Raw genomic sequence first — 16,462 nt, forward strand, 5'->3', positions numbered from 1 at the left:
CCAGTGAAATAAATCAAGGTCAACTTCGTCTAGTTATACTGATAACTGTTGCTCTAGCCTTGGCCTGTCTGCAGGAACCCCCTATGCCTAGTCTCCACAGAGTTATAATAAAAGCCAAAGACAGCTGATCCACCACCACAAGGCCTCAGTGTGGCTCTGCCCACAGGTGTAGCTCTCCCAACCTGCTGGAATCCTGCAGGGGGTGGGGGAGGACGAGGGGCTCAGCACCAGTGCCAGGCACCCAGACATAAGCAGGAACACCAAAGCAAAGAGAAAAGCAAGCATTGGAGGCAATGGCCACATGTCTGCCTCTGCTCCATCTCCTGAAGAATAAGGTGGGACCTTATTCTCTATATCTGGTCGGCAGCTGGCTGGCTTCTGGCCCCAGCATCTCCCTCATTCTCTTCTCTCTTCTTCTTTCATTCTCTCGAGCCTAGATTCTTCCTCCTATGTATTCTCTCTGCCTGCCAGCTTCACCTATCCTTTCTCTGCCTAGCTATTGGCTGTTCAGCTCTTCATCAGACCAATCAAGCGCCTTAGGTCGGCAAGGTGAAACAAAAGCAACACAGTTTTACATAATTAAATGCATGCAGTGCAAACAAAAGTAACACACCTTTACACAGTTAAAGTAATATTCTGCAGCATAAGCAAATGCAGTACGTCTTTGCCTAGTTAATATTCCACAGCAGTGAGGGGTCCTCTTGTGTGTGTCATATGCAAGGTTGATGTTCACTGTTGTGCTCCTAGACAGCGGGCCAGCTCTTGCCTGTCCTGATCATCTGATCTGCTTGGTGTCTGTTACATTAGGTATCTTCGACAATATAGTTAGAGTTAAACTAGTTAGCATGGTACATCTTAAATTGTATGTGTTGGTTGTTTCCACATGGTCAACTGTTTCAAACTCCACAGGCTTCATAAAGCAAACGTTGCATTATCCTGCTGTTTAGGCAGATCAGTCAGCTAAATCCTCTAGCCTGAGACTTAAGGAAATTGTATTTAAGGTGTTTTCTGCAAATATAGTCACCTGGATGCTCATCTGGGGAGAGGGGCATCAGCCTGAAAGCCCACACAGTAGCCCTTGCTGACTGTCGGCCAAGGACTTGGGCTCCTCACATCCCCAGCTTCTCAAAGGAGCAGTTTGCAACTCCAAAGCCAGCCCCCCAGAAGGAAGGGTCCAGAGAATGTGAAGGCTGTGGAGACAGTCTGAAGCCATGGGCATTTTAATGTAGTCTCCGAATCGGCCACCCACAGCCCTTTTCTACTCTATTAGTTCCAAGCAAATCTTTATGTCCATGCACATCACACACGTAGGAGGGGGTTTCAGACGGGGTGTGGGATGGCACCCTGGGAGCTATGTTGGTTGTCTACAATTCTCTCTAGTCTCCCAGGAAGAGCAACAGTCCCGACAGTAACACTGCACAGCTCCTAGAAAAAGAATGCAATACTCCTTCTGGTCATGTCTGCTGCCCAATGTCACTGTTCACAACACCCTCTTCTGCTTTCAAAAGTGCCACTCTGCACTCCCTGGATAATTCGGCAATCATGGAACAGCTTTCCCAGGCCAGGCTCTGAGCTTGACCTCCCCACAGAGGTGTGTGACGCTGACTCTTGAGGCTAATCAGCAGCTACTGTCCCAAGGCACACAGAGCCCTTTGGATGAGTGTCACGATCCTGTCCACACCCACACTCCCTACTTGTTTACTAACTTCATCTGGTCAACACCCTGGTTTTCTGTTTCATGCTATAAATTCCCGAGACTGATTAGAGTGGAGGGTCTAGATTCGAAGGGGTCTTGTATGCATATATTTATCTGTTCTGGGATAATGGCATCATTTATCTTTTATCGTAAAAGTTTATCATATAGGACCATATAAGATTTTCTGAGAACATTTCAACAGACTGACAGTCTTGCACACAAAAATTAAGGTGTGGTCTCTCAAGCACAATGTTCAGTTAACAAATAACACTGGGAAAGGACTCAAAGGACAAAGGTAATCCTGTTTTCCATGCCATCCAAACCTCTTTTCTTAACTCTGCATATTCTTTTTCATTTTTCTCATAAACATTTCCTAAGGACAAAAGCATTTCAGAACATATGGGCCGTGTCTCTGTTTTGGATGTAGAAACTTCTGGCATTTCGCTGACTTCATTTCACTCTGAATCACTCTCTCATTTGCTATAAACATCAGGGTATTTTGATCAATTAAGAATAACTGAGATACTTGGAGCATAACACTACATCACTCCAACTTTCCTAAACGGGTAAGTGATTGCCCAGTGTGTGCCTCTTAATTATTTTTAAATTTATATGTTCTGTCTATTTAATTCCCGAAACAGATGGTGTGAGTGGAGGTTTTGTTCAGCTCCAGATCAGAGACTGCCTCACCCCATGTTCTAAGGAGAGTCTATAGTGGGATGTAGCCTCCACTTTCTGCTGGGATACGTGGTACCACTCTAATAGCCTTGACACATCTCTCAGCCCCTGAAGACGCCAGAGCCGTGCACTCATGAGCCTTGTGTGGGCCATCCCACAGAAGGCCCGTGGGCTCCTGGGGCTGGCTAACCTCTCAAGACTTTGTATGCCTTGTCCAGATCTACTGAGTCCTGGAACTGTGGGTCACAGACAAGTGCTCTGACCCACCCCCCACATGCACACATGCACACATGCACACACACATAATCTCTCAAGACACACACGTCAACACGTATACATGAATTCACACATACATGATACACATGTATACACACCCCAAACATACTTCATGCACACCACATATTTCAAGCCATGAGCAGATAACACATGCTACACAGGAATACATACATCACACATGTACTATGTGTACTGCCTGCACACAACACAAACACTGCACACAGGCACATACACACATACACACACACACACCACCAACTACTACCACCACCACCACCATATATGCTGCTATATTCCACACATGTGTCCTCTATACAGATACACACAGCATAAATAAGCATTATTTTGCCCATATATGCATCATACACTAAACACATGTCCCTTTCATTTTCTTTATTTAAAACTAAAAGCATTGATTCAGGCATAGTAATAATGAGAGACAGAACAAAGCATTGACTACAACAAGCAAGATCTTTTTCCAAAGGCACTAAAATTCCTCTTTTTGTTTATTTGGTTTAGGGTTGTTTATAGATAGGCCCCTGTCTGGCCTGGCACTCATTATGTAGTCCAGAGCGGCCTTGAACTTCTGGTCAACCTGCCTGCTTCTGCCTCTTGAGTGCTAGCATTACAGGAGAGCACATACCAGGCCCAAACTCCAGAAAAACACATAAGCAAAAGCAAAACTTACAAATCGCACAGAGAACAAAACCATATATATGGCAATTTGAAGGAACGCATGAAAAGGGCAAAGGTTATTTTAGGATTAGGAACATTTTTCAGGGGTGTTTTTCTGAGCAGAGAGCTGTAGATGTTGGTGAAACCAGTCAGTCATTTGCTCTGAGGGGAACAATAGTGCCTCCTTGTCCAGCTATTCTGTGGACAGGACACAAGGAAGGAGGGAAGGAGGAGACCTCACTGGGCTTCCAAAATGGTGGGTGGCTAGTTGGAATCTAGTCTAAGTCAGTTGAGTCCCCATTGCCCCAGGCTCTCGGCAGCCAGCAGTAAGCAGTCTCCTGAAACAAAGCCAACTGGCCTCCAATCTCCACAGCATAATGGCCATACCCAGCTCTTAGAACATTGTGAGACACCTAGGGTGACACAGGTGACAGTGTTGGTTCCCAGAGAGAAATGCCTTCCTCTCCCAGACACCCAGACTACCAGGTCAAGCCATGCTTTTTCAGAGTCTTTAACTCTTCCCCTAAGTCAGTCATATCTTTGAGGCCACAGACATTTTTAGAGCTGAGAATGTGTCACTGGGGATGGCTTTCCTGTGAGAACATATCCTGAAGTGTCTTGCCTCCACTCCCAGACACTACTAAGTTTTACCTCTGTGGCAATCAAAAATGTCCCCACACACTGTTGTCCCCACCATCTCCAGATTCTCAACCATTATTGCAAGTTAGCCCAAAGAATCTTTCTCTGGTGACCCCAGATTTGAAGCCATTACACTCCTCTTTTCAGAAAGTGGGCTCTGATTCTCCCCACCAGAGATGAAAAATTGGATTTCATAAATGAAGTCATCAGTACGTTTTCATCTTGGAATCCAAATTGGTTTTCTAGGTTTCTAGGTTTTCTTATTTTTTGTTTGTTTGCTTGTTTTCACATACTACTGACCACTGGACTCCACGTGTTGGGACATGGGTCCCTTTGTGACACTCGTTCTCATCTTTACTTTTTCTCATCTCTCTTCCAGCATCCTCATTTGGATGGAGGAGCATTTATTAGCCCATTCTACACAAGAGGAAATCAAGGTATAGAGGGACTAAAACCCCCCAATGCTTCCCAGATAGTCTGCTACAGAGTGCTATGAACCAAAAGCAAGCTCTTTCCCAGACTCCCCGTGGCTCATGTCTAGCCTATCTCAAACCCATGAGCTTCAAAGTCTACACTGGAGTTTCCTAAAGTTACAACTTGTGGGGAGGCCTTTGAGAAATTGTTTTACTTTCTTTCCTGCCAGATATGAAATATCCAGACACAATACTTTCAAAGCTTTTCACTTTGCCCTGTCTTTTCCATAATATTTCTGTTACAGCCTTTTCAAGTGTAATCTAAGAGAACTCTAGGAGCAGGCATGTACAGCACACGCCCACTCACACATTCCCACATATTGATCTGCTCTAAGACACTGTGAGGCAGGGCTGCAGAGGGGAGGCCATGCCCCCTGGATTTCCTCTGCTGGAGGAAACTGTCTACTCAAATTTGAGGGGGCAGAATCCAGGACAATGCTTGACACTCTCTGTAGATCTGTTCAGCTCCTGGGTTCCCATAGCTGGAGTCTGGCACCATCAAAGGCATCTTAGCTGCTGCTGCTGGCATGAAATTAGAGGAGGAGCAGCTAGAGAGTGATCTAAAGTGGAATCCAAATCAACAAGGCCTCTGAACTGGAACAAAAATAGGGTCCCTGAGAGCTCTTCTTGGGAACACATGTCTGCCCGACTGGTGTCTGTGGAAGCTGAGCACATTGGCACAGGTCTTCACCTAAGCTGTCCTTTTGTTTAAGAAGGGAGTCCTATTCCTAGATGAAGCTGTACAAAGAAGCACAAAAGACAAAAGTCATCAAGGCAGAGCATCTCCAGGTGCCCCAGACCTGTATCCTCCTCAGGACCCTTCAGTGAAATCCATGGGACCACATAATGAAAGCACCTCCTAAAAGCCCTGCCTCGATACCAGACCCAAGAAGGAAAACAATAATGATAGCGTTAAGCACAAGTTAAAACATCTGAGGAAGACGGGTCCCTGCAAAGAGAAAGCAAACAAGGAAAAATGTGTGTGAACCAAAATGTGACCTGATTCAAATTGTCTCTCTCCGTAACCAGAAACAACTTTGATCTTATATTTTAAAAATTGCTTTTAACGGATAATGTCTGTAGCACAAATTATAGGAAGGCCAAAACATAAGGGATTAGAGGGATACAATATGTTAAATGTGACTTTCAAAGGCCCCTTTTGTGAGGAATTACAGTGGATGGCTGTGAATAGAATGGCTTTGAAGTCAGGAGTGCCGCCTGGCCCTCTGCTCTGGGATGCCAGGGCAGAGCTATGATTACGCTGTCAGCAAGAAGGCTTCCATGGCTCGCTTCTGTGCGTTTCTGCCCCATATTCACAGAAAACCTCCCCAATACTCTAATAAGTTTCTAAAAACTAACGAAGAGGGTTATTATGCACTTGGCTGAAAGTCATGCTGTTAGGTAGCTCAGGAGTCTTTTACTATAAAAATGAAACATATTCCATAGCCTTTTCTTTCTTTTTTCCTATTTTCTTTCTACCGAGAGGTTGGGATGGCTGCTGCGTTCTCTGAGACCGAGGACAGCAACGCGGTCCTGACCTTTCAGAGTCAGCCCACAGCGTCCCTCCCTTCATTCAGTCTTCAGATCTATGTTCCCCTGGAAGGTTTGGGAAGGTGCCTGGGCTGTGGTTTGTGGCTTCAGTGGAAGAAGCAGGTGAGTGAGCTGGAAGCCCATCCTAAGCTAAAACCTAGGAGCCCATTTGCATAGAAAATCTTAGCCCCACTCCCTACCCTCTGAGCACCCAACAAATGTTGCCTGAGTTTACACTATGCACACAGCACTCGGGCTGGCAGGAAGGACGCAAATGCAGCAAAACCCTGACCTGGGGCATCTTAAGGGCCCGCTGACACCAGCTTTACACTCCCCCACTCCTCCACTGCCACCAGAGGGGCTGCCTCCTGGAGAGAGCTCTTCCCACTTAGCCAGGCATCGGGCCCTCCCTCTCACATCCTGCCTCCACTGGGCAGGAAGTCCTGATGAACCCGCCCAGCTCTCCGGACTTCCATGGGGCTATTTTCTCTACCTCACCTGGCCGGTGTCTCATCACCCCCCAGTTCTTTCTCACACTCTGGGGCAATTCTACGGTCACCAGGGCATCAAGGACTTGTCTGACTATGCAAGCATTTCCAACTGTCAGGTCCAGGGCAAATGCTGTTTGCAGATGATTCCTGCCCCCTGGTATTTGCCCTTCCCCCCCCAATAACTTACCACCCCATCTAATAATTATCTTGGGGTTTGGCTTCATTATTCATTAAGCTTTTTGAGCACTTTCTGGCTTGCAGGGAAATTCAATGGATAAACAGTTTTCTTTCTTCCTTTCTCTCTTTCTTTTTGAGAAACAGAGTTTTCTACTCACCTTATCATCCCACCTCACAAGGCAGGAAGGGAAAGACAGCTCTCTGGGACTATTTTAGAGGCTGAAAGGTCATTCACAGGGGCTCCACTATCCCAACCTAATCACCTTCACCTTCACCCGGGAGGCCTGGTCTCAATAGATTCATTTGGAGTCCAGAGCAGTCTGGTCTCAATGTATTCATTCGAAGTCTATAGCAGTCTTGGTGTGTTTAGTTTTTTGGAGATTTTTTTCCCCAGCATCTTCTACAGTGGGCACATCACTCTGTAGCCTCACCATCTTTGAACCCGAGTTTCCCCGTGTTCCCCACCCCCTCAGCCATCAGGCTCTCAGTGACTGGGACATGCCATTATCATACACGTGCAGTGGTATGTAGTCGTCAGGGCTCTCTGTGGGACAGAGCCAATGGGATACGTATAGCCTATATGTGGGGAGCCATAGGCCTGATTGCTGGGAGGGACTGTGTGTTCAACAATGGCTATGTACCAGGGACACGAAGAATCTGCTATTGCTGGGTCCACAATGCTGAATGTCTTAGCAGTTTGTGTCCTGCACACAAGTCCTGGAGAGTCTCTGGTGTGGAGTCCACACTGTGAGGCTGGGAAAGCTGGAGTCTGATGTAAGTTGAGGAGGGCAGTGGCAGAAGCATTTGCTCAAGACTGGGCACATTGTGCCTTTTGGGTGGACCTCTTTAGAATCTGGGCTACCCACTTCCAAGGTGGATGTCCCTCCCTCAGTTTGTCCCCTCTGGAACTCCTCACACACACTCCCAGCAGCGTGCCTCCTAGGTGGCTGCAGGTCCTGCCAAGCTGACAATCACTGCTGACCATCCCAGGACCCTAGGGTGTATGATGTAGCCGTGAGATATGATACATAGCGCTCTCTATGCTGCGTGTCATTGGAGAGTCTCTTTGGTGGCATCCATCAGGCTTTGCACATTTCTGTTTGGTTTCATTTTCTTCCTGATGGTGCTTTCTATGCTTCAGATACCGCTTTTGGCAGATGCTTCCTGTGGAGCTGTGACTTACCACGCTGTCCCAAATCCCAGCATGGAAGCCCCCAAGCTTGCTTTATCCATCTTGGCACTCCAGTTCTGAGGTATCACCTCCAACACAAGCTAGTGACGTAAAGGAGCCCCATGAGGGGTTTTTTGACTCCTGTGAGGGCAGATGCCCCCTCACCCGGGGCTTTGGTCTCTCAAAAGAGCAAGCTCGGATCTTATCGGTATTTTGAAACTGGGTTATTGTGGGTCTTTCTGGGACAGACAGCTTGAGAGTGGATACAAACCGCAGAGTAAGCGTTTAGGGTTGGTGGGTGAAGTTTAAGTTTTGAAGGGTGGGGTAAACTGCTACTCCTTCTAGAGGCTCCTGTCACCAACAGTGAAGTGACTTACCTAAGGTAACACTTCTAGCAGTGTTTCCCCGGGTTCCTAAAGACGATTCCATGGCAAAGTCAGTGAGGACAGTGCAGTATATGGCTCCTGAAAGGTCAGCTAATGACAGACAGACACAGAAATGAACCACGTCTTTAACAAAACAGGTTTGATCAGAGGAAAGTTGTGGAAGTGAGTTCTATGTGCCAGGGAACCAGGGCTCTCATTGTCTACCTACAAACCAGGCAAAGTCATCAGGGTGAACGTCGAGGGATGGATGGGAGAAGGGGGCCAAAGCGGCCTGTTTGGGTCCAAGATTGGCATTGTTGGGAGTGACCCAAGTGTGAGAAGTAGTGAGTAAAAGAATGTCAGTGATGGATAAACATCTCTAGGGTCAGCCCTTACCAGGTGTCAGCAGGGAGTGGCAAGAATCTAGGAAAACAGTTTAGTTCTGGGAATGTTAATCACTGTGGTTCAGGAAATTGTCACCATTTAACCAAAACAGAGGGGCTTTCCAAAACAGCATGGCCACAGCTAGCAGGTACTTGATTATTAGTTTAGGTTGTTCTGATGCATCTGGGAACATACTAGTCAATAAATAACCACTAAATATCCCCCAGAGGACCATTTCCCATAGGCCCAGGTCAGTGGTACCAATTCCTTCCTTGACCATCCCAATCTCTTGGGAGATGCTGACAAGCAGGAATAATCTAGAAAGATACAGAAAATATTTATCCATCTGCTTTAGGCTTCTTTATCCCCAAACATTGTGTGGGTCACTTCTTTTAAATGGCAGACCATGGAATCTATAAAATACCATTTGTGGATATCTAACCCACAGGACTGGGTTAGATCCTGCCTCCATGCTCCTCCTTCCCAGGGATTACTCTGCCAGGCACTTTGCTGTAAAATCCAGGCTTTCAGACTTCCCACAGGGAGGGCAGTCTCTAACTCAGGTGCTCTGCCCAGTGGGGAAGAAGGTCTGGGTTGTGGGTAGCTACTGTGAGAAACTCTGTGAAATTGGAATTCTGCCGTGTGAGCCATACCCTGGTCTGTTCCACATCCCTGAGACGTAGAACTTATTTGCTTCATCAGGAAGGTTCTGATACTTCATACCAGCTGCACCTCCATTGTCCATGTCTCCATACCCATTAGTGATATGGGCCTCCCTCTGTAAGATGATTGTTGTGTCTTTTCATTCTGTCCCACAGAGGCAGCCCCATCCACCTCCCTGGACTCACTGCCCCCAGTCCCCTCACAAAACCCACCTCTAGGATTTCTACAATTCTGACACCCACACATAGTCCCTTCTTGGGACTTCTGTGCATGATGTGTTGTCCTCTTCATGCATGCCTTACCCAACCCTGCCACCTCACAGAACCTGCCTTGACAGCCCTGCTGACAGCTGGTCCCAGTAGTCTCCTCTCAGTCACTCTCTTCATCATGTTTATAAATGGGCTTGTCTCTCCAAGTGACCAGACCACTCAACAGCATCTGCTAGCAAAATCTCAAAAGATGTCTAACTCACAAAAGTGTCCCCTCGTTTGTGTTCTGATGACTTTAAAAACAAAATCTTTGCACAGAGCTCCCCCACCCCACCCCATACTTAAATGTGCACATTTTGTTTTACCTAGAATGCTTAAGATGCTCAACAAAACATTCACTGCGGCCAAGATATGGTTCCAAGAAAATCTACCAAGGAAGCAGGTTGACACTGGATCTGTTCTTCTACTTATGGCCTTACTGTTCATTCTTGAATCAGCAAACAGAGTAATTAACTAAATAAACATTTTCAGGTATGACAAAAGCTGAACCAAAGCATTTTGTGTCCCTAACCCTCCGCCCTACCCCTGTCAACCAGCACAAGTAGATACAAAAACCAAACCTGAGAGCACACAGGCCATGACAGCTGGAGGCTAATCTTCAGTGGAAAGTCTCGTGTACTGCTGTGGTATGTCCCCTCCCAAGACCATACACCTATCGGAGAGGATGTGAAGGGAATGTCCTTACCTTAGATATTTTCACATCTGTTTACTTTAACAGTGTCTTATAGCCACAGTGGAACCTCCTGGCAGTTTGCATTTTGTATTGGCAAGTCACAATTTAGAACTGTTTATGATAAAGACTAGAGCAGTCATCTACTAAATTAGATCCATAATAATAACACAAGACCAAAGAAGAAGTAAAGCAATGTGTTAGCAGAGAGTGTGATTCCTTACTCATTAGACACCCCAAAGTGTCCTTTATTAGTCTATTCCTGAACTAAACATTATGGTATTATCACATAGCAATCCAGTCCAGTTATTCAAAGGAATATTTCTACTGGTCATCTATATAATCGCTTCAAGTGTTTTCAGTCCCTGGGCTGAACAACAATACAAATCAATCCTTTTGCTCCTCAAATCCCCACTGGGAGACATGATTGCTCAGTTTGCAGAGAATGGGGTTGTGGTTCAAAGCAATTAAGTAAAAAATTCAAAATGGCACAGCTAATAAACAGCAAAAGGAATTTGCATGTTTTCTCAGTTATGTACCTACCCCAAGAAAATACAGGATAAGAAGGCTAATGTAACAAAAGAGCACAGAGGCCTAGCACCAAAATCTTTTACAATTTTTATTGGGAAATAAAGTTTTTTATACAATGTGTTCTGATCACAATTTCCCTTCTCTCATCTCCAAGAACCTAACCCACCTCCCTACCCTTCCAACTCCATATCTTCTTTGTCTCCTTCTTTAGAAAAATTACCAGGAAAAAAAAAGAATTAAAAAAAAAAACCAACGACAACAAAAATGAAAAGGCACCAGAAATACATACACACACACAAACAAAACCCATAGGAGTACAAAATCAGAAATCATAAAATACAAGCAAAATAGCAGAGAGGTCAAAAGTGCTCACCCAAAACAATATGCAAAAAACGATCCCAAAAATACCATGGAGTTTGTTTTGCAGCACCAAAGTCTTAAAATATCGTAAGGTTGACTGAGTTCATCCAGAGTCTGGGGGTGGAGAAATCAGACTAAAAGGTAGCTGCCCATGGAGAAACTTGCAAAAACCAGAGAAACTTAAAGGGTGAACTATGCCCACATCCTTGGAGATGTTCCTAGTGGATGAGAAATCGAGATTGTGATAGTACAAACTAGAGTCATCTGAGAGGAGGAAAGTCAGTTGAGAAAATGCCTCTGTAAAATCTGAAGGCAAGTCTGTAGGGAATTTTCTGGATTAGTGATAGGTGGGGGATGGGTCTCCGCTCACTGTGGGCAGAGCTACCCTTGAGCTGGTGGTCCTGAGTTCTATGAGAATGTAGACTTACTAAGCCATGAAAAGCAAACCAATAAGCAGCATTCATTCATGGCCTCTGCAACAGCTCCTGCTTCCAGGTTCCTACCCTGACTTCCTGGGTGAATGACTGTCACCTGGATGTGTACATGTAATAAACTCTCTCCTCCCGTATTTGCTTTTGGTAGTAGTGCTTTATCACGTCAATGGAAACCTAACTTAGACAGAGCCATAGGGAAATGTGGTAAGAGCAAATCAAACAACGGAAGGAAATGAGGAGAAAGAAAACAGGAGATGAGCCTGCATAGCACATGGATGGGACAAGCAGACACTGCAAAGGAGCTGGGACTGGAGCAGCAGCCAGGTGCGTGTCAAATGGCCCTGTATCTGATATGCACGAGACCAGAAGCATTCGGGTCTACCAGATGGTGGGATTTTGTTATATTGCATGTACCTTATAAATGAGGGATGGGACACAGGTCTAAGCGTGAAGTTCATTTATACTTCATATATACCAGACCTGAAGGTAATTTCATACAATACTTTATCACGTGAGGTTAAATGTAGACTTTTCCACTATGGTACCATGTCAGTGCTCAGAACATTTTGCATTTTGAAGCATGTCATATTAAGGATGCTCTTCCTATAGTCACACTCCCCAGCAGGTAAGAACCAAACCACACGGTGTAACATTTAAGTCTCCCACAGTGGCTGTCCACACAAGCCATCCTGGTTGGGGTAGTTTCCTAAATTTAAAACTTCCAGATTTAAAATGAATCAACTGTCTCAAAATTTATTTTAAAAACTATTTCTAAGTGAATCTACATGCACCCTCTACTGTCATCACCGAACATTGGGGCTTGTTGAACCAGTAAAAATTTACTGGCTCAGAGTCTTCCAACATCAAGAGACCTCTGAGACTCAAAAGAGCAGATGTTGAAAACTCAGATTCTCCAGTTAAACAGGGAATGTCAGGCTAAAAGCTTCTCTGCTTCACAAACATACTTGATAAACCCTGTTTTTCCATTTGCCGATAAAAGCTCTGGCAACAACACAGGTCTGCTGTGCTTTTCCAAAGTAATCACTCTGGATTGTTCTCTGCTCAGTAGGTAATCAGACTTCATGTAGAACGGTTTGCCTGGGTCTTCCAGAACCAGCTAAAAGGACTCACAAAATTATATAAAACATTCAGCCTTGCTGACAAGGCACACTGACTCCTCACCCCGGCCCAGGTTAAAATGCCCAGTGCTGGTGGCACTATGTCCTGTTATTTTGAAATAATGAAGCCTTTTTTTCTGAGACAGAGCTTCAAGCATCTCAGAGTCTAAAAATTAAAAACAAAACCAGGCCCATCTTCGTAAGTCATCCCTTCTGGGTTTCTCCAGGTGGTTATATCTCGGGTCACCTTTTCCTCTTTACAATCAGAGAGCTTCACATTGTTAAATTGGCATCGCTGGAGAAGGGCACTGCTTTCACTCCCATGGGTCTTGTTAAGGGATACTCCTGAAATGATTGTGGTCCACATGTGACCTGCCCCCTGCAGGCCCATGTATCCCTTGTTAGTGGCACTGCTTTTGGACGCCTTTGAACCATTAGTAGGCGAGCCTTCTGGGAGGATGTGAGTCACTGGGGGCGGGTCTTGAGGTTGAATAGCCCCACCAACTTCCTGTCCACTCTCTGTTTCCTGACAACAGATGCAGTGTAGCCAGTGGCTGCACACCCTGAGGTCACGCTTAGCTTTTCCAGCCATGGTGGGCTGTGCCCTTTTAAAAGAATGAGTCAAAATAAACCCTCCCTCCGGTAAGTTGCTTCTTGTCAGGTATTCATTCAGTCGCAGCAAGAAGGAAAATAACCACTATAGGAGCCCTTGAGCCACACAAGAGGACAAGGGCAAAGCTATCAAGCACCCTTGTACCAAGTAGACACTCATTCTCCAAAGTTAGCCATTGCACTTTAGTCCTCCGAGGCTTCTAGCTCACGATGTACTGTCTGTTAGTCTTGTTGACGCTCACAAATCCGGAAAGGCAGGTAGACAGAATCTAGACTATAACTCTGTTTAGTTACAGGAACGAAGACTCAACAGTGAAGCCCCATGGGACCTCTCTGAAATTCATGGTGAACCCAGAGCACAATTACCACACCCATGACTTTCTTCTCTTATGGACACAATCAGTCAGGAGGCCAAACTCAAACTTTCTGGTCTGCCTTCTCTCTCCTTACCTTCACTTCAGCTTCTCAGGATACAATTGAGATCCAGTTTCATCCATTATAATCAATACACCCAATGAACTCTCTAGAACAAAATTGAATGAAATACATACAAAGTCCAAAAGGAGACAAGAACTTCTCGTATATGCATTTCATTTCAGCTCTCAGTTCTTAAATATTAGTTATGAGAGTTAAATTGCAACAACTTCATGCGGCAAGCCTGCTGGTGCCTAAAGGTGCTTTTGAACTTTGCACCTCAGAGGTAACAGAATACTAAACCCAAACAGGTTACCTCCTCCAGGGCTTACTGGAAATCAGCCAGACACTGGGAAGTATCTGTCACTTAAAAATTTTTTACTTTCGAAATATAATCTCCCTAATATTAAAAAAAATGGGGCTGGAGTGATGGCTCAGTGATTAAGAGCACTGACTGCTCTTACAGAGGACCTAGGTTCAATCCCCAGCACCCACATGGCAACTCACAACTGTCTGTAATTGTAGTCTCTGAACATCTGGTACCCTCTTCTGGTCTGTATGAATGCCAGGTGCATAGACATGCATGTAGACAAACCAGCCATACACATAAAGTCATTTAAAATAACGATTTTATTTCTAGTTTTATTACTGTTATTTTATAACAGTCTTGAATTTTAAATAAACTGTCTCTTGTTGTTAGCCAGATCAAATGAAAATGAACTTTTCCAAATTTGAAAAAATAAAATCTCTCCTTCCTGTATACCTGGAAGAAAAAGTCTCATCAGTTCTGTGAAAAAGCAAGGCCTTTCTTTATGCTGAAGTGAGAGAAGACATGAGTGAAACACAATTGTTTCTGATGATGCTTCACAGACCTCAAAAGCTAAGCCAGAAGTCTCAATTCAATTGGTTAGTTTTCATTGGCAACTGGACAATCTAGAATGACCTAAGAAAAGTCGCTCAATTAAATATTGTCTGGACTGGGTTGGCAGGTGGGCTTGTCTCTAGGGGGTTGTTTGTATTGTGTTAATGTGTGAAAGGACAGTTCACTGTGGAGGGCACCATTCCCTAGGCAGGGAACCCTGGAGTGTAAGTGCTGCAGGCAAGCTGAGTATGTACGCATTCATTCTCTTGTTCCTGGATGTGGTGTTCTGAGCTTGTTTGCATTCCTCCTTGACTTCCTCAAAACGATGACCTCTGACCTAGAATTGTAAGCCAATAAATACTTCCTCCCCTAAGTTGCTTTTCTTTTTTCAGGGTGTTTACCACAGCAACAGAAACAAAAATAGAACAGGTATCCATCTATCCTCCATGCCTGGCACCTGTGTCACTATAATGTAAACAATACAGCCTGGCCCTGTCCATGAAAGACCAGCCCCTCTATGTAGTCCTAGGCATTAAAGAGTCCTGGAAAGTATACCTTCTCCTGTCCTGCTCTGAAGACACTCTCTCCCAAATCCAGATATGAAGAAAACTAGAAGCATCTATAGCCTTCCTTCTCAGAATTGAAGCCATGATGCCCAAGAAGGGTGAGATGTTGGGTCTGTGTGGACAGGAAACCAAAGACCAGAATGTTGATATTAACATCTTGAGCTACTCCAGCCAATAAGGAAGCTGTGAGCCATGTGTGGACACAGAGCATGCCATATAAGGTTCATGCAAAACACAAGATCTTGGAGAGTGACAGACACTGGGTTTTGGAGACTCATATGAGAAAAAGAAAGGAAATATCCCATTTCAAAACTATACATAGTTTGCTAGCTGAAAGAACATTGACCAAATTTTTAAAATACATTGTTAAAGTTACTTTCAATCCTTACTATTGACTCTTTTCTTTTTTAACCCGTGACTGCTAAAAAAAATTAGATGACTAAGTGGCTCACACCATTATTTCTTTGTTGAGTGGCAGATGCCACTTTGCAAGCTACACCATCTCCATCGAAGCTCTTACACTCTCCTGTCTTTGGAAAAACAGCTGCACACAGTTTGTGAACAAATAAACATGGCTGTAGTGAAGCTACATTTGCATAAGAAGGTGGCAGTGGGCTGTATCTGGCCATGTTCTGCTGTGGCGCCCACACCACAAGCAACTCCGAGGTATCAGGAAAAGAAAAACGAGATGTCCAGCTGTTTGTACTAAGAAGTGCCTTTATTTTGCCAGTGCTAAGAGGTCTCTCTATTTTGCAAATGTTAAGAGGTCTCTCTCTTGTGGGAGGGAGCAGTCTTATATAAAGTCTTACAACACAGTAGAAAAACCCCAGTTGGAAGAGAGCGTGTTTTCCATGTGCTAGATGTTGATGTCACTGGGGCAATGTGGGGGCAGTAAGCCAGGATTAGAAAACAGAATGCACCTGTGGCTATCAGCTGACAAACAACTCAGAGACCCTGTGGGGGGTAGGCCCCAACAATGTTCTACAGTTTGCTGATTCCTGCCCTAGAACATAAAGTAAAAATTTCAATTAACATGCCAGTTTTCAACAATCTCCTTTTGCTCAGCAGTCTGAAGGAGCCAACACTAAATGCTAACTACACATGGAGGTGTTCTTATCACTTCCTTTGGGTTTGGAAGAAGCCTTGGAGAGCAGTGATGGAGGAGTTGTGGCCTAATCTAACAAGAGTGGCCTAGTTTGCACTGATCTCCAGTCCTTCTGTACTCATTGCTTGCTATCCACTGGCAGTAATTAACCAAGCAAAGTTTTCCATGAAGGCAGAGCATCCTCAGGCAATCTCCTTGAAAGAAGAACTCATGAAAGTATTTGACACTTGAGTTTTTGTTTTTTTGTTTGGTTTTGGTTTTAGGTTTTTGAGACAGGGTTTTTATGTATTGTTTTGGAGGCTG

The sequence above is a fragment of the Mesocricetus auratus genome, unplaced genomic scaffold (assembly GCF_017639785.1).
Source record: "Mesocricetus auratus isolate SY011 unplaced genomic scaffold, BCM_Maur_2.0 Super-Scaffold_100707, whole genome shotgun sequence".
Taxonomy (NCBI): domain Eukaryota; kingdom Metazoa; phylum Chordata; class Mammalia; order Rodentia; family Cricetidae; genus Mesocricetus; species Mesocricetus auratus.